The sequence below is a fragment of the Ruditapes philippinarum genome, unplaced genomic scaffold (assembly GCF_026571515.1).
Source record: "Ruditapes philippinarum isolate M1 unplaced genomic scaffold, ASM2657151v2 ctg17_1_1_1_1, whole genome shotgun sequence".
Taxonomy (NCBI): Eukaryota; Metazoa; Mollusca; class Bivalvia; order Venerida; family Veneridae; genus Ruditapes; species Ruditapes philippinarum.
Window position 1 is genome coordinate 806584 of NW_026865484.1, and position 20696 is coordinate 827279.

A 20696-nucleotide genomic window follows, 5' to 3' on the forward strand; every position below is an offset into this window, starting at 1 on the left:
TTTTAATTCTTCCGAACATAATTTAGTATGTTAAGCTCATTATTGATATAAGTTTATTAATTACACAATTGCCTTCATCCAAGACCAGATGTAATATACAGGAAAAAAATGTAATTCTAGTATACCAAAAAGATAACTATAAATATTATCTAAATTTGTTATGGTAAAACCTGTAAAATTTCTTTCATGTCTTTGACTGAAAGCTGCTCCAAAGCTTATGGCTAAATCATAGTGGTTGTACAAAACTCTTATGTGTCCTTCAATACTGCTCAAAATTATCAAGTTCATTTCAATGACAGATGAATTCAATCTAAAATGTCTCTTACATGAAATCCTTTATGCGAATTGGTTCTAACAATTGTGGAGGAAGACTGATGTTGTTTCAATGGTCAGAGAGAAAATGTAATCAGAATGTATTGAACAATGAAATATCATAGCCAATAACTATAATAACATCTTTGCCAAATGCATGTTAGACACAGCCATGGAATGGAGAACTGACCACTTTAAGAGGGATGTATTGACAAGCTTTCCGGATAAAGTGCTTTAAGACACAAATTAGGGTATCAATTGCTGCCTTATATGGAATACAAGGCAATTACTAACATTTCTACAAGGCTATAGACAGTTCATCAAAAGTTCATGGTCAATGTCATAGCATCATGATTCTTTATTAAACCACCAAGGACAATGATAAATTAACAAAATCCAGAAACAAGATGGTCTCATAGAAATAACAATCAGAGTATATAGAGATTATGACTTTTCACCTTACATTTCTTGATAATTTAATTAAGGTGTGGAATAACAAAATGTACATATTAGCAAAAACATCATAGATGCCTTGTTATTACCAATATTAAAGGACTAAGACCAGACTACCAAGCAAGCATATCGACCCTGAATAAATTTTGAGCCTGGTACAGCACTGGACTGTCTTCTGAATGTGATCCCAAGTCTAGAAGAGTATCAGAACATGAAAGGTACATTGTTAATTATTAAGCCTTTTATTAAGCAATAAACCAACATAGAATTCTATTGAGAATTATTTAACGCAAATAAAGTGTTTGATTTGAAGAGCTATGAAGAAATTAGTTAAAATATTAAGCTGTTAAGGACTTTTGAATATGTTTAAGTTTATTTAATCAAAGATTATAGTAAAAGACTAACACTTTCTCAAACTTACTTAATTTGAGGTTTGTAGTATATAGTACAGATCTATATGATAAAGGAGAATAATTAAAATCTGTTATATCTTACTTCACTTCTTTTTTTCAAACAAATGCTGAAAAAGTCATATTGTTACTTATTTCCAGCTTTACTGGTTGAGGGAAACCTCAGAGGTGCCCTTTTCGCATTATTTCAGGAATAAAAGAGCAACTGAGTTAGAACTTGGGAAGTTCTTTAATCTAGCTGAATAGCCTAATACAAAAAAAATCCAAAGTCCATGGAGCGATTCAAACCCAAAAAGATTAGGGATAAGTGGTTTTGAAGTGAGCAACTTTAACCACTCTTTCCACAGAAGACCATTTTAAATATTTTAGAAACTCAAAAGTGAACGTTAGTGAATTCACTATATAAGCTTAAGTAAGTAGCATGATGATTCTGCAAATCAAGATAAAAAACTCTAAAAGATTTTTTGTTTGTTATAGTTTTAGGCATGTTTGTAATAGAATTTCTGATGTTTTAAGGCATGACATTAACCTTATCAGTTCTATTAGATGCTTGTTAGAGCTAGATGGCTTTTCATACAATGCAATCACAAAAATTACTTATAATGGTCTCAGGAATAGCACTTCAGACATAATGCCTTCTAAACAAAATTAACTTCTATTCAAGATATGGTATAAAAATCTATTTTTTGCTCTTTAAATACCATGCTGAATAACTGGATTTGTACAATCGGTCATAGGACTGGTTAAAGTTAACCCATTTAGATAGCCCATTTAATCAATTTGATAACTTTTGAACAACAGCCTTTATCGAACAGACAAATTTTAGCCAGTGGATAATGATTTTATTTGTTGGTTGACTAACCAATGTCTTGAACAACTGGGTCCTGGTAGGCTAAGAGTAAGTATAAAAATTATAGTGGAATCACCACATTTAAACAAAGAAAGAATACTGTTCCTGAAAGCATGAAAACAATTATTTTATATAGTTCTTTACCTCAATACCTCAATGGAAACAATAATTTGATATGTTTTATAAATAAGATAAAAACCATCTATCAAAAAAAGAATACAAAAAGTTAATGTGATGATGAAGAAGATATATCTTATAAATATCTACACACCAGAGATTAAGGATATATCTATTTTCCACCCTCACATCTATAAAATGATAATAATCTTACAGTAAAATCTCCTTTAATAATTTATGATCTAAGACAAGAAAACAAATGTATTTTTTGCCTCCCATCATTTCCTGATGTTCGTACATAAGTGGCAGGCAGTAAAAGATTAACAGTGTGGACATAACGGATAGAAGCCTGGATAAATTCTCCAAGGAAATCTCTGGGAAAACTAAACCCCTGCTAAATGTGATCTTCACAGAAATGTCTGCTCGATAAATCACAGAAGTGAGAAATTAATGCCCACTGAAAACGATGCAAAAGTACTATAGAATACTGTGCAACAATTGTTTCTGTAAATATGCAGAAACATCTACAAGCAAACACCAAGCTCTGGCAGGGATGAAAACAGCTGACTGGAATGATGACAGGCCAGTATGTCACCAGTATGGAGCAAGAGGATCTAGCAACCTTTACAGTCTGACCACACTATACTGTCTGACTAAATTTGGCATGCAATTTTTAACCAAGGATATTTCAAGGTCAATAAAGAGCAATAATTCAGTCAAAGGTCGTGCCTGAGTTATGATTCTCAAAAATTCTCCAAGTTTCCAAGTAAATATCCTCAGTAGTTATAAAGATTAATCAAAAATGCAAAACTTTAACCTGGATTTTTTGTGTTCAAAAAAGGCTGTTATTCAGTTTGAATCCATGCTTAGAGTTCTTGGCCTTGGATAGTAGTTTTAGTCATAATTTCAAAGACATGGGTGAAGTTTCAATTGTTGAGATAAAAAGTTATTTGAACATGAAGTTGCACCAAAGCATTATGCTGTCACCAATGCACAGGTGTGTAGGACAGCCCTACTATTAATCAAACAAACTGGAAACATATGCAGCAGGTAACTAAAGTTGTTGGGGTTTTCCCCCTTATGTTTAATGGCAGCATAAAAGGTGTATCAGCCCACCTGTACTAACCATGCCTGCTGTGATCAAAGCTTTATAATCTGGTGAAATATGTACTAGCAACTGATCTGACAATTATCTCTTGTCATACCTTGTACAAATTGTATAAATTTTAAATTTCTGGTCAAATGTAAAAATTTAAATTGGATCAGTTTGTATTAGATTTTAGGTATCAAGACTTGATAAGCTTACATGTTGGACATCTTACTTAGGGTTTTAACACTTGAAATGTTAGGAAATTAAGTGGCATGTATTGGCCATCAATAAAGCACCAGTCCGTCAGTCAACCAGACATCAAAAATTCACTATTATAGGATTGGCTGTTTGAAAGCCATATAAAATTTCTTCAACCAAATAATAATTGTGACATGTGAAACTAAAGGTACAATGACCAGAGCCCACATTTAATATCAATTATCATATGCTCCATATTTGGATTGGATACATATTTCTATAATCCTCCCCTGGGCAAAGTTTGGTTTATCATCACTGATCTGAGGTTCATCTGACAAAAAAATAACCATCAACAATTGTCATGACACCCTATATCTAACCTGCAATACCATTATATCTAAATATTTCAAAGGTCAGCAAAAAACATAGATACAAAAGATTCAAATTATAGAAGATTTAAAAAGATTGCCCTAAATAATACATAATAAAACATTAATAATTATGTATAAATCTTTGTTAATTTTTGTACTAAAAAATACAAACTTCAAATACAAATTCAACTCGCATTTAATTTAATTTTTAAGTTTTTCTTTTCATGTACAAATGTATATTTCTATAAAGTAAATTACCTTTGTGACGACAGGTCATGTACAACATAAGTTAGGATTTCAATATCTAAGTGGACAAACCTGATTTTGAAATACATTTACCAATTGTTCATGTTAGACAATATAGTATACATGTGTATACAGTTAGAACATGTATTCTTTGCATTCAGAGATATTGGTCACATATGGTTATCTATTAAGATTATACAGAAGTTGGATTTAACAGAAGCTGTAAGCTCTCAAATCTGTTCCTGGAACCAAGCAGTACTAAGCAATGAGTGTAAAGTTTCTTGCTTAAGGAAGCAACAGCTTGCCACTGATGGGATTTTAAACCAATGTGAGATTACAAGTCTGATGTGTTAATTTATTTGGTTGGGTTTGAAGTCATACTGATATGTCAAGGTCATATGGTGACTTTCCAGCTTTACTGGTGGAGGAAGACCTCAAGTGCCACTCCTGGCATTGTTGCAGTCACCTGAACAGAAGCACTGACCTTTCATACACTAGCTGGATAGCTTCCTAACATGAAAGAATTCAAAATTCCTGGTGAGACTTTAACCTACAACAACGAGGGGCAAGTTATTCAAACTCAGCAACCTTAACAACTCAGCAGTGGAAGTCCCCACATCTATCATAATTATAATTATATACATTCCACATTCTTCTAACCACATTACCTCCTTACCCATATAGAATATCAGGATACACCTTCCAGATTATTGCAACAATATTAACTGAATTTACTTTAATAATCTTGGTCCTATGTCTTAGAGAAAAAAGAAAGAATGATCTCATATAATGCTGCATGTATGTGTGTAGATATATGTGTATTAGTACCTCAGATGGTCAACTGAAATACAGTTAATTGCTCTGATTCTTTTTTATAGAAATAAATTCATTACTGGAGCTCCAAGTTTTCAACAGCTGAGAATCAATGAGTTAATTTCAGAATTACTAACCTAGCAAATATTCACACGGATTTATATGAACTCTTTAAATAAGAAAAAATAGGAAAATCCACCTTTGTAAAATATTTCATTCTTTTGATAAAAGTAAAAAAATCTGCATATTTTGTCTTTAATCTTACATTCCATCTTAAATCTATGACAATCAGAGTCTGGGGCTCACAGGTGTAAGACAATCACACTGTGACACCTGACCACACCTTTACCTGACCACATGAGGGCTCAATTTTCATCTTAATATCTTCATTTAAAATCCCTTGGTCAAGACATGTACCTGTAATCTGGCCTTAATTAACATACCTGCAAATCACAAGGTACACATTCAATTGACTTACTATTAAAATGTACTTAATGACATTAAATGCCACCAATTATAGCAATAAGACACCTTTCTATTTACAATAAGGCTTCAGGCCACAACAAAAATCTCTAAAATCTTTACTATAGCAATTGTGTAAAATTGCGTGACAACAAAAACAAGTTTTATAGTTTTAAACCAGCACATATTAAGATACATTTGGTTCATTAAGTTATTGTATTTAAGACAATATGCTACATTAAGAAGTAAAACATAAGAATTTTTGTTACTCCACAAGTGAGCATGCATTTCCCAGGCAACCAATAAATTGTGTCATTGTAAGATTTTTGTAAATTTAACATGACAATGCATCAAAATTGTAATTTAAAACAAAAATCCCAACACAAAGAGGCAGTTCTTCTGTTTCAAACACAAAAATGGTAGAAATATCTTGTATCTAAATACAAGGCTGACATTTGACAGCTGAAGTTTAAGTCACATGATGACTTTCCATTATTTTCCCTCAATTATTATAATATATTTAGATGATTGATGATTTAGTTAAGATATTACTGATACTACCATATTTCATATACAATATTAATTGTCAAACTACTTGCTTGCCAGTATATAAATGGAACACTGATGAAATTGTTACACTTATTAACAGTAACTCCTTGTATATGACTATTTCCACTATTCTATTCACAATCTATTACTGGACAAAGACACAAACATTATTAAAGATTTATAAAGGAATGAGTCATGTAATAAATGGTGATGTAGGCATCATATACTGTCTTTGTTTGTCTCTTCTACCAATGCTGTCTACCACTTGTGTATACATGATTCCAGTAAAATCAGATGCTAGGAATAGATGCAACAAGAAATGAAGTGACATTTCTGCCTATTTTGTAACATTGTCACCAGCTAGAAACGATCACATAAATATAGAAACAGGTTAATTTTTTTATTTTCTAAAAACAAAATTTATACAAATATCATTATTATACATGTAAATCAATATTTCCTAACATAATTATGAAACATACCTCTTTCACTAGACGAAACTCTTCAATTTTTTAAGTTAAATTTATCCACTCTTCAAAACTGCAGATCTAACAGTTCAATATATCCATATAAATACCCAGAATACATTGACTTACACGTCCATTAAGACACACAATGACTCTATATAGGGGTCAAAATAAACATGCATGCATGCTCAACACCATAGAAAATAGTGGAGAAAAATCCAATATGCTGTATTGGAATATTTCTATGAATTATTGATCTTATTTAAATCCAAGCTCCCGTCTGATAGGGATTTAGGTCTTCTTTCTATGGAAATGCAGAGTCAATACTATATTTTCAGGAGAGAAGGAAATGTCACGTTGGCAGCTATTATTCTTTTCAAAACTGATTAACGCTACCGTTTTTGTAAAATACAATCAAATATTGAAATGCATGGAGAGCTTTCTTAATTAAAATTGCGGCACTGCACCAGGGAGCATATAAATTCCATGCATGTAACAATTCATCGGCAACACAATTGTTGATTAAATATCGTCTTAAGAGATTTTCTCCATTTTCTTTAAATTTAATTACAGGATTTCAAATGCTGGAACTACTTTATTTTCTATCCCTTACTACATCTTCAAACAAGAAAAAGTTAGTTTCTACTGTAATAATAATTTGTAAAATACAGTGTTGTTCTCATGAATTGAAAACTCAAGTATAATGTATATTCAATAACAGAATGGGCTGTTCACCCCTGAAAACTTAATGAATATCTGATTTTCTGTGAAGAAAACCACTGTGAATCTAACCTTAAATGTTAAATATCTAATTCTACATAATTCAAAGACTACCAGAATTATTAAGAAAGGTTAATTAGGCTGGATCTGGATTTTCTAAAAGCTAGCTTAAATATTTGACCAAGACTATTAGAGTAAACAGCCTTAAACGTCCCAATTAAGGCAATTATTAACAGACCTTACAGAAACTACAGTATTGACCTATATGACTCATGTCTATAGATTTATAAAGAATAAAGCAAAGCAGGGTGATAAAAAATGAATGAAACTGAAGTTTGCCATGAAATTTGATACCCCTGTAACTATAGTGCTTTAAGTTAGTTGCCAATCCAATATTATCTAATGATTTTCTTATTGATACAATGAACTTTCTTAAATTCCATCATCATGGTATACATCAGACTGTTTGCTCTTAGATTTCATGTAATGAAATTGACTACTGTAAATGTTTACTCTTCAACACCATAAAGGACATCAGAATTCAAAGACATGTACATTGATTAACAAGCTAAAGCCAACTTGTCTTCTAGGCTAGGTCCTTTTGGTGATTATGGCTGGACCACTGTCTTATTATGTGTTCAATTCTGGGGCAGAAACAATGATGTTGGCAGCATGTTCCGTGCTGATATCATTCTCCGAAAGAAGGATTGTTGATAAACATTGTCTAGGAAGTGTTGTAGATGAATTTTTAAGCTGTTACTCTGTCTGTAGAGGAACAAACAACAACAGGAGAAGGGATTTTTGATGCAGGGAGTGCAACAATTACCTTGGGGTAGCGACCTGGCACTTGTGCATTACAAATTGTCTCCTAATATTGATAATTTGTACTTAGTTATTAAATACCTTTCAGCACTTTTTAACTTAATATGGAGCAGACATGAAAATGTAACAGACAAACGAACAGACAGTATTCCCTGCTATGCTGCAAGGCATTAAACATTATGTTACACATAAATAAATGAGCCTGCTGATATAATTTTTACCTCACAGTTTAAAAATATCTCTCTTTTTGTCATTTTTCAATTTTTTTTCTCGATAAAATGCTTGATAACTTTCAGAGCATCATTTAGTATAAGACTTATAAAACTTCCTGATTGCGTATGGACAAAAATAGAGATATAATTTTACAATATCTGTATAACAAAACTTCTAAACTGTCCTTTTTGTTAAACTTTGATAGTTCTCTTATAATAAAGATTTTCTTGAAAATAAGAAAAATTTTCAAAATTAGTGAATTTTCAACAAAACTTACTTGATCTATAGCTCTCATCAATCTATGTAATTCCTATAACAGCTAAGTTATTTGAAATATTTTATATAGATAACATGAATATAAGTAAACATTTACCACAAAAAGGAAGTTCCTTGTCTATTTTACCTTATAACTATTGACATAAAAAATAGAAAATTTACTACACTCAACAAATATATCAGTAAGACTATTATGTATACATACATTATTATATAGGACATACAGGAATCAATGAGAGAAAATATGCAGTTATTATATTTTCATGTCATATTTTACATCCAATTCCAAAACATTGCTTATTTTAAGTTTTAGAAAATTGCATGAAGTTAACCAAACAAATTCTGAGCTGTCAACTATACATGTGGAAGAAATATCTTCCTAGTATCTAAATAATCAACCATTTTTTTGTTTAAGAACCTCTAATGGTTATAAAAAGCATGCAGAAATCTAAATATTGGAACTTTATACATCACTTGAAGGTAGTAACAAGTGCTCTTAGTTATGAAAACCTTAGTTATGAAGTTTTCAGTCTATGAAGTCCAGCTTTGGTTTGTGTTCATGACCACTTGATAGTGACCTAAAGCTAGGGGGCCTAGACCTGTGACTCGTTACCTTGTAAAAGTCATGAAAAATTATTGATTTCAACAGAGATGAAAGTATGGAAGTATTAAGTATCTTTAACTGCCCCTTGCCTGTACAAATATAAATCAGACATCAAACATGTCCATGTTGTATTAATATATACACCAATAATTAGTTTCTTCATTTAATCAATTATGCAAAAACCTTATTGATGATAAATGGATCTCTAACATCACCAAATGTTTGCTGCTGAAAAATATTCTGCATTTCCTCCTAGTAGACATCAATACAATAATTAATTTATAGCCCTGCCACATGTTCTGTTTACATGCAATAATAGCCAGGCATTACACAGAATTAGGTTTGTTTTGGTACAATAAATTGTATTTGACAACATTTCCTAACCTGGAGGGATATTGGAAACTTTGTATTATTGGGTTTCTGAATGGAAGTTTATTTACTAAAGATTTTATTTTATGTGTTCTCAGAAGTTCTCAGTTTCCCAGGAGAATGTATGTGCAGCTTAAGCTGTAGAAATTTGTTAAATTTGGTTTAAATCACACACAATTGTGTCCATTTCTCAAAGCGGGTATGTCCAGTATGTAACAACACTTTTAAATCTAAATTTAGCAATAACTGAAAAACAATCTATCTTAAATATTACAGTTGTGTTAAATTAACTTCACTTGCACATCAATCAATATAAACCTCTTGAATAAAAACAAGTATATGGTATTAAATATCAATAATCCAATCTTTTTAAAGGTTAACTTAAATTTTACCACCCACATTACTTAAGTAACAAATTGTCACAAACATTATGTAGGTTATTTGTCTTTGTTTTTTAGTGTGTTAAATTTCAATAAAACAGACATATCTCATTTGAAAGCTCCTCTCATGTACAACACAAATCACACAATAAATATTCTTTATTTGAACCCAGACTAAATTAATTTTAATTGGGGTGAATATATATTAATTAATAAGCATATTTCAAATAATATTCACTGAATAAATCTTTCTATATTTACAAAGTCATCACACTTACCTATTTAAGAAGTGCAATTCCAAAAATTTATTCTTCCTGAGCATCAATATTATCTTTCAGCACTATTTAGCCCTCTATATAATTATGTTTCTGTAAGTCTTGGCTCCAGGCTGTTATACCTTTACACAGGTTCCTAGTGTCATGCCCCTTCCAGCATTAAAATCCTTCCAACTATTCCTGTAAGTGTAAAGTAAACAATGGTTAACACACTTTTATCATTCAGCTTCTTAGAAACTTAAGTAAAACTTATCACCTTTCAGACTACTTAAACAACTGTACCTATTTCCACTAAGTAAACAGTTGTCCATGCATTAAAACACTTATTCAAAAGAGCGCTAAAATTCCCAAGGATTAGCTGTGGTCAAGTCACAAATACTTCACACCTTCGTCAAAGAGGAAAATAGCGTACACTGTGGTCTCCTTGTGCGTCAACTTATCATGAATGTAAGTAATAATGATTTTGACAGCCTCTAGCCACTAGTGGTCACTTGAGAATAGATGACCGCTAAATCTGTTTAAAGATGTTATAAAATTTCTATAATGTTACAAATTCTTGACAGTTTCAATGCATGCAACCTGTGACTTTACCTATATATGATGAAAATAAAATACGATAATTTGAAAGACTCCCGTGTTTTATTACAGAAATCATCATTACGGTCATAAAATATTTCAGATTGACATGGTTTCTTTATTTGATAACTGGGCACAACTAATTTCAATGAGGAATAAAAAGAACTATTTCTTTGATACAAATTCATAAATTTATATAAATCTAGTGCGTTTTGATATTTTCATATATAATAATGTAAAATTATCCTGTAATAAGGTAGAGCTTTATAACCTTATCCTAGTTAACCAAGAAAGAAAATTACACTTGAGCTGGTATAAAACTTTATTTTGGGAAGTGATAGTATGGTGGTTTAAACAAAGAAATTGTGGGTTCAATCACTACTGGGGACATGACCATGTTTTTTCATATTACACCATTACTGATAAGTGCCAAAAACTGGTGTCCAAAGTGGATCAATAAGATGGATGCTCACTGTCTTCACAACCAAGTATAGTCATGTAAATATTTATTCTAAACTTGTTCTTTGCTAATAAAATGAAGTAAAAATGAACTTTCTAAGCAGTCTTCATTCTCCAAATGTTGTGTTAAAAAAGTGAAATAACTCTTGTGTAAATAATAAAATGCAAAGTTACCTACCCTTTAAGCACATAGAAATATAACATAAACTGTTCATAACTCAACATCACTTTACTTTTATTCTACATATTGAAAAAAAGAGCAATTACTTCATTATTATTCACAAAAACAAAAACAACATTCAGTAATGTACATTATAATGTATACAATAGATCAAAGACCAACCCTGCACCTGATTAGCAGTAGAGTGATGGATGACTATAACTTAAAGTCATTTATATAATTAATCATGAAACAAGATAAATTGGTCTCCTTCTTTCAATTACAAAAAGGTGTCTTTTTACTCAGCTAATTGCAGAAGCGTGCCTACAGGATAACAGTTAGTGACAGAATTCACCTGGATATGATGTTATATATCTCCTAAGGTTTAATACTTCTATGTTTGATTTATGTAACTGTACTTATAACACAAGTTGAAAAAATGATTTTATTATCAAGTAGCATGTTGTTATAAAGAATGTCCGCAATTAATTTGTAATTAAGAAGTCTTGTCAAGAAGAGAAAAATTAACACAGGCCACTTTATGACATGTTTTTTGTACATATTACAAAACTATTACTGCTCCATTTAAACAGAGACATAGATCTACAACTCTGTTTTAAAGACATAATGAAATCAAACATTTTTGTTTACTATAAACATTGGTAATAGATGATGATTAAATGAAATATAACCATGTAATTATGTCTGTGTCAAGTTTTTAAATTTGGCAGTAAATAATTACTGATCCGTTTTCAACCAAATGCACAAAAGTACTTTTTGAAAATGGTTTGAAATCACAAAAAAAAAAACAAAGATGGAAGTGAAAAGCTGCTAATCAACATGGTTCAATCTATAAATGATTCAAACCACTTTATTCAGTTTATTTCCTTAACTGGAGGGAAAATGAGTTTTTTATATTTTGAAACTAATAACCAATTATAACAAAAATTTTACTATGATGTGATCACAAAGTAAATGAATGTTAACTACTTCAAAGTTAAATGCTATTTTATAACTGATTTTAGTCCAAGATGTTCACACAAAGATCCAGCAAAAATCTATTTTGCTGATTTCTCAGTTTTAAGGTTTTACTAGTACATGTATATAGAAATCAGTGCCATAGGCAGAGACCTGAAAAACATTGTTGCAGAACGTGTCTTGGGATCAGGATTTTTTTGTTTGATTAAAGCAATTATCTACATTCTGGAGTAGTTTTTGAAGGTATAAGCAGCAAAATATAACACGAAAGTTAGTATTTAAACATATGTTATGTAGAAAATGATATATGATGCACCAGTGAGTACCCCACAAAGAAGAAGTAACTGATGGTATATGCCCCAAAAAATCAAAGATGTACCTGCCTCGTTGTGCCTCACCATAGTTTCAGCACTGGAAATCCCTTAACCTGACAGTTCCTCAATTAAATCAATTAAGCTATTCTAAAACAATATTCCCCAGGGGTATTGTGCATTGTACAGAAAAAAAAGTTCCCTTACCACCCTTAAAGTTTCCTTTCTACATGTCTGTATCATGAGCAATGGTAATTTGTACAAACAGTTTTGACTTGTAATTAACAATATCTTATTACAGATAATGAAGGGTTTCACTCAATTGTTAATACAGGGTTTTATACTTGACTTCCATTAGGTATGTTTTGTGTAGCCTGACAAGTGTGACTGACAGGAAGGCCAAAGGGGCCATGTAGATAAGTAGTTTAATCATCTGTATACAGTCAGACATCTATCACCATCTAGCCTGCTCATAATTACCTTGTAATTTACACTATGTATGGTCAAAATTCAATTTCCCCTAGGGTACAAAATGAACATTTGAACCTTTACAGTAAAGGTAAGGTCAACAAATACTAACAAATATGTGATAAAAGGACTTGTTATTAAATTAATGAAACATAAAATATTGGTTGAAACTAGTTGAAATGATAATACAGATTTCAGATATTTTGTCATCTAGCATGTCCACAATTTTATAACAACCAGAAGTCTATGACCTATAGATTACATTGTTCAAACTTCACCTGCTGTCTTATCAAGATATAAGGCTACCAGTGTTTGATTATGCACAAATATTTTCTTATTTGAACTTTTAAAGAATCTTAGACAATGAAAGCTTGTTTATTAATTTCATGATAAAAATATTTGGAAACAGAATTGGTTTTAAAAAAGAAAAATTGCAAAAATGATCAACAAATATATTATTATCAACCTTGATTGTGTGTCTGCAGCCTTAAGGTTTTCTAAAGTAAAATATATAAACAATAAGGAAACCCCTTGATACCCCTCTAATGTACCAGTCTACTCTCTCTATGTAAATTAACAAAGCGGAGGATTCATTTTTCTATCTCCTATTTTTTAGAAACTGGAGTGCTATAAATAGCTCTCGGGATGCTGTGTTGAAGAAGACTTAATAGGGATATGATGCACTTTTTAGAAGATAAAATTACTAAAATCATAGTCTGAAATCACAAAGAATTGTTTTTCCAACAAAAAAATAAAAGCTTAAGGCCACTTTAATGCATCTGTCATGCTTGCTCTACATGACAAATCTTCCAGGAATTGTTTCGTTGTTGAGTAAATTGTTGTTGAGTAAATTGTTCTCTGCAAGTTTAAAACATTATTTATAGTCATATAGTGATCATAGAAGAATGACTGTCTTAGACATTTGTTATATCCTAGAATCAAATGCAAAAAGCAAAGTTGCCTTAAGAACAAGTAACTCCTTATTGTTCAAGCTTCACACTTTAGTTGCATTATCTTTAACTTAACTTGACTATTCTAAGAAAATAACACTAAATATGGCTTGTGACATTCTCTTTTTAAATTATGATTCTAAAAAGAAATACTTCACAAGCCTGGAGCCTTTGATTCTCAATGCTCCGTAATTATGTCAAACTTTGACTTCCGTAATAAAATAACTAGTTAAATTTCTGTTATCCACATCAAAACATTTTGTTCAAAGTATATTAGAATTAGTTTTTTAAATGGCATGCATTTGACATCTTAAGAAATGTGCATAATGTAATTGGAGCCTTTTTGAAATACTCTGAATCCGGTTAATAAATTTTCAGATGAAAGCATAGAACTACTCTATTAATTCTACATTAATATACAATAATATGTTTGTTATAAGACCGTATTACTCATATTAATACATCAACCACATTAATATGATTCAATTAATGATGAATGCATCCTGTTTATGTTTAGGCACTTACATTTTGTACTTAAATTACTTAATTATCTGCATCAGTACAAGCAAGGATTAATTGCTTGTCTAAACTCATTCAATCTTGAGGCAAAGTTTACACTTCAGTTAAATTTATTATCTTTGTTTAAACCTATCAATTAAGTCATGCATCTTGTGTCCCACTTGTAATTTATATCTTACAGTAATAAGTGTAACTTTGGACCATAAAACTTGTTGTAACATAAGTTCCTTTCTACAAGTAACATTCAACTTCTCTACAAGTAACTTTCAACTTCTCTACAATAATTACATGTACTTGTATCATTAATGAAGGGTGCACAAACAATAAACTTGCTCAAGGATGATCTAGTCCCTTATTACATACATGTCATTCAGTAGAATTTTCAATTACTATCAATTCAAATATATGCAGGGCTCATCCTGGGGGGAAATTTTAGGGAGAAGTGACTTCCTCGCGAAAATTAGGGAGAAGGGAAACAACCCAATGTGTATGCATTAACATGCATGGCTATACATCCTTTAAATATAATATAAACAAAATTAACATCACTTATAATATTTCTCCAGTTTATTAATTAATAGTAGATTAATTAATAGTAGTATTAATTAAAAGTAGATTAATTAGTAGTAGATCTGGCAATGGCATCTAAATGTTTTTGAGCTGCAAATATGAATATAAAAAAATATTTTGATATCTATTGATCAGCTATTTATAAGCTTTCTCAAAATATGTGTTTATATATTTTCATGTACATTTGTTGATAATGATGTGTAAGAAAAGATGTGATGATAAAATCAATTTCACATTTTTTTTTCTCCTCACTTTTATTAGATGATGAAGTCACCTTGGATATTGATTAGTAGAATCTGTTCTATTCTGTTCTGGTAACAGAAATTTCTTTGAACGTCCTGACTGTTGTAATGTCAGATTTATATGCATATAATTATGCTTATAAAACAATCTTCAAACATCAAAGAATATGTAAAATATGTACTGCAAACATTTGTGCACATTATATTTGATCACTAAAATTACATACATTCATTTCTTATTGAAAAATTTGACTGAGAAATTGTAGAAAATTAATTTCTATTTACCTCCCTTTATTTTCATGAAATGTTAAATTCGGTAATATCTTTATAAATAATGCTTTTTTAAAATTTACAAAATTGATAAATCTTAATCTGAGCGTCATATTTACGACATTAAAACAAATATGTATATTGAAACAATAAGATCTCTTCTTCTTGACAAATTTTGTTGTTATATACGTTACATGATATACGACCGATATGTACGTTTAGCCGGGATGTCTTGCCCATGTGCGTAAACTGTGTCAAATTTGGCATTTCTAAAAACAGAACAATGCCAAACACCCCCACTGTCTACAACATAGTTGAACATACCAATCGCAAGATTTTTGCGTAAGGTTTTCTTAAATTTTCGCGTAGGTGTATCAGAATCAGTAACTTTCTTTTAGTTTTACTGCTAGGTTTGGGCATTTCGCCCTGTAGCCATGACGTGAGCGACATAACAATTTTACAGTAAAAATTTGATGTTAACAGACTGAAATCATTCAAAACTATGATTAAGTTTTTAATCCGGTCGCTGATCATTAATGAAATTGATTATTTTTAATTGACTAACAGTTTTGTGATAGCCGTGAAAAATCCATTGCACATCGCCTTTACTCGGGTTAAAAACCCACCATCGAAGTGCATCGTGTATATCAATTAGGGAAGATTGCACGTGTTTAGATAATCGGGGAAAAAACAATGTATAATTATCGCCAAATCCCGTATTAAACTCGCAAACTATCACACAATTATACCGTTTCGGGCCGATGCTCTCATTATTTACTGTTTAGAGTAGGCGGTCTATCGCTTCGCTTACAGGTAGAAGGGTAGTATAAAGCGACGCTCTGATTGGATAATGATAATTAGCGGTCGTCATATGGGCGGATACAATCTCTGCTCTTTACATCGCTAAGTAATTACTATTTGGAATTAAGATTTTATCGGCGATGTTGACTTCTCTCTGATCAATCGGAAGAGCGAAATTGGAATATACACGGCGAAGTTTTCGCCTGAATCGCCCTTCCGGATGAGCCCTGTATATGTATCAATAAACATGTGTGTGTGCACAACTCATAGAAAATATCTCCACTATCAACAGTGGTGGATAAGGAACAGGGAACATACATTCACCAGACCAATTAGTAAAACACTTGTCACATAATGTAAACTAACTTATAAAACTATTTCTTAGAAACAATTTTTAAGAAATGTAAAATATTTTGTCTTTTTCAGGATTAAGAGAAAACGTTTATAACCAATCAATACAAGATCACTATATTAAGATATTGTTTACAACTTCTAGTAGTTTATTTAGAATATTAAGTCTTTTAATTTACACATTTCCTATCTTAATGGTCTGTACATCAAGCTTCATCTCAGTATCAGCTGTGGTTGTTTATTAAACTATAATTACAGGTAAGCTTCAATAATTATATCAAAATGTATCTGACCCTGCCTACATTAATGTTCAATAAACTCTGCTTGTAACAACATCAGAAGGGCATGTTCTCATTAAAAACAACTGTAAGTAATAAAGTAAATTACAGAAACCTCAAAGTCTAGTGGGAAATACAGTCATACTCTGGTTAATGACCACTAGATTATTCTGTACATACAGCTATTAAAACATTAGTTGAAAGGTTTTCAAGTACTACAAGTGTTAATCACTTTTCCTTTGTTATTCTTAAGTCAATCAGATGCTGTTATGGTCAGTTAAATGGCAACATTCCAGCTTTTACTAGTGGAAAGAAAACTACATTATTTCAGGTATGAGGTGGCATCAAAGTAAAATCCTTGATCTTTCATCAACTGTCTGGATAACTTCCTCACAAGAATAAATCAACATACCCAGCAGAGATTCCAAAACAGTGTATGACAAACAGCTTCAAACCAATCACCCGTGCAGGCACAAAAAGCCAAAATCTTACATTTGTTTATAGCAGAGTCATAGATAACACTTTTTCATATGGATTCTGCTCTAGTATTTATTCATTCCCCCCAAATATAACTGTCAGCTTTTAAAATCATCATTAAGAAATGAAGAAAACTAGAAATGTGTCATCATGCCACGGATGCCCCCGCATGCAGCCAAAATTTCATATGTTATAATATTTAGTTCCAAATTTGTTTGCACAAATTATTTTTTTCATTTGCAGTTCAAAGCCCTTAAAACTTTTCAATGTTAACACAAACCATTTTCATACAATGTTCAAAGCACTGAAATTATTCAGTCTTAACCTTTTGAAAATAGCATATTTCATATTTGTAGCCAAAATAATGGCTACATACATTTCCACAAAAGTATGAGTGCTGAAACTGAAAGTTCAAAAATTTTCCAACATTCAAGAAAGATAAGTTTGTCCAAAATCATTGAACCACGACCAAATTCAAACTTTCCACAAAAGTATGAGTGCTGAAACTGAAAGTTCAAAATTTTTTCAACATTCAAGAAAGATAAGTTTGTCCAAAATCATTGAACCACGACCAAATTCAAACTTAAACTGCTTATTCCTAAGATGTATCTATATTATTTTCAAAGTGAAAGGGACATAACTCTGCCAAAAAATCATCGAACCATGACCAAATTCCAACTTGACCTGCCCATTCCTTTGACATATCCATATGTCAAATTTGAGTTGAATATGTAACACTGTTGGGTAGATAATGAACAGAAACTGTAAATTTCATATTATTTTCAAAGTAAAAGGGGCATAACTCTGCCAAAAATCATTGAACCATGACCAAATTCTAAATTGGCCTGGGCATTCCAAAAACATATCCATATGTCTAATTTGAGTTGAATGTGTTGTACTGTTGGGGAGATAATAAACAGAAACTGAAAATTTCATATTATTTTCAAAGTGAAAGGGGCATAACTCTGCCAAAAATCATTGAACCACGACCAAATTCGAACTTGACCTGCGCATTCCTTTGATGTATCCATATGTCAAGTTTGAGTTGAATGTGTTGTACCGTTGGGGAGATAATGAATGGAAACTGAAAATTTCATATTATTTTCAAAGTGAAAGGGGCATTACTCTGCCAAAAATCATCGAACCATGACCAAATTCAAACTTGACCTGTATTTTCTCAAGACATATCCATATGTCAAATTTGAGTTGAATGTGTTGTACCTTTGGGGAGATAATGAACAGAAACTGTAAATCTCATATTATTTTCAAAGTAAAAGGGGCATAATTCTGCCAAAAATCATCGAACCATGACCAAATTTGAACTCGACCTGTATTTTTTCATGACATATCCATATGTCAAGTTTGAGTTGAATGTGTTGTATCGTTAGGGAGATTATGAACGGAAACTGAAAATTTCATATTATTTTAAAGTAAAAGGGCATTACTCTGCCAAAAATCATCGAACCATGACCAAATTCGAACTTGACCTGTATTTTCTCATGACATATCCATATGTCAAATTTGAGTTGAATGTGTGCAACCGTTACTAAGATAATGAACGGAAACTGATGATGACGGAATGACAGAATGACGGAATGACGGAAGGACGGAATGACGGAAGGACGGAATGACGGAAGGACGGAACAGGGTAACACTATATGCCCCGGCCATTACATGGCGGGGGCATAAAAAGCCAAAATAAAGAATATCCAACCATTATAATATCTTATTAATTATTAAAACAATTAAAATTTGGATATTAAATAAATCAAACCTCCAGAAAAACACAGAATTATCAAAATGTATTACACTAATGGTGAAGAGCAAGATGTGCACTTTCAATTCTTAAAACACCAGTAATGATCTGGTACAAACCACCAGCATTATTACACCCTGTTTGAGTCAGAGTAACACATGTCAGTCATTAAAATGAAAGAGAAAACTACAAATCACAACTTCTGTAAAACTACTTACTTTGTTACTCAGTAATCCTTAGCTCTTCTGTATATATCTACCACAGTAGACCACAACTTCCATACACACTGAAAAATAATTAAAAGCACTTGTTACTCTTTTGGTGACTGTTTCAATATACAGAATCTTCATCATACTTTAAAAAAGAGCCTGTTTCAAAATTATTGCAAAATTACCTACAAAAACAGTCTTTCTTCAAGACCTAAAAACTTCAAAATAAAAACAGAGGATGAAGTCTTGTTTACATTAGATGATAGTTAAATCTTAATTCTTTGTATTTCCTGCCTATAAAAAGATACCATCTTAGCCTCTAAATTAATAACATTTTTATCTGATCCTAGCCTCTACAAGGATAATTGTTAAATTTTCCTACAACATTTCCATCATTTTCCACTTCCTTGATTCTTTGTATCAATTTTAAGCATGAAAAGATTTTAAGTTTTGCTACAGAAACGAGCCAAAATAGTGTTTCCAGTATTCAAAAATAGATTTTCATATGAAATTATTTCAAAATTGCATATTCAACAAGACAACATTTTGTGGCTAGATGTTATAACAAAATCATTTTAAATCAAAGCCTTAAAGAATCTTCAAACAAAATTAAACAAGTTATTTTATTACCAAAAACTTCCTTAAAACATTTTTTTGTAAGCAGTTATTGCAACATCACATATCCTCTGTAGCCAATATTTATCTTAAAACTTCCGTTTTCTTGGTTTAATAATCGCAAAATAACTAAATGAATTATAGCCTTGAAACACAATCTTAACACTTGTGAAGCTTCATTATTAAACACTTCCTCAATAGTTTTGAAAAAAAAATCTATCAAACACCTATAAATACAGACTGTCAACAAATAATTTTACCACACTTGATAATCTTCATAAGTTAACCTACCTTGTAAAAATGTTATCAAGGCTTATATTTTAGAATCCATGTTAATCAATTTTTTTAATGCTTCCTTTCTCTTAAATGATTGCAAGCATACTACCTGGTATGTTAAAAATTTCCATGCAATATAATACAAAAATGCAGATTATTGAAATGTGAAAAAAAAAATTTTTTTTTTTGCTATTTAGTTCCTGACACTTGTAAATCAAAACGGAATATTATACCGTGAAACAATTTATAGTTTTCTCATTTTCTAACAGCTGTAACACAACCATCTTTCATTTACATAAACTTTCTTTGAGGAAGAAAAATGATCCTTTTCATGACTTAACAATTTCCTCTAGCAATTCTATATAATTTACACTTTCAAAACATTTATATTTAACAAAAACAAGAAAAATCTAAAGAAAAAATTTCAGGTACT

At 31.1% G+C, this 20696-nt stretch overlaps 1 protein-coding gene across 5 annotated transcripts in view; it reads right to left on the minus strand.

Annotated features, from left to right (window-relative positions):
• Positions 1-20696, minus strand: part of LOC132729327 (disheveled-associated activator of morphogenesis 1-like) — a 67364-nt gene that overhangs the window by 40314 nt on the left and 6354 nt on the right. For 2 of the 5 annotated variants that reach the window (XM_060715067.1, XM_060715068.1), the window contains exons 3-4: positions 19382-19449; positions 10001-10177 (exon numbers count right to left, since the gene is read on the minus strand). The gene's annotated coding sequence lies outside the window, so the exon portion shown is untranslated. Of the gene's footprint in view, positions 1-8370; positions 8391-10000; positions 10178-19381; positions 19450-19626; positions 19645-20002; positions 20157-20696 lie in introns of those variants that run through there. The other 3 variants (XM_060715069.1, XM_060715070.1, XM_060715071.1) reach the window with 3 other exon arrangements.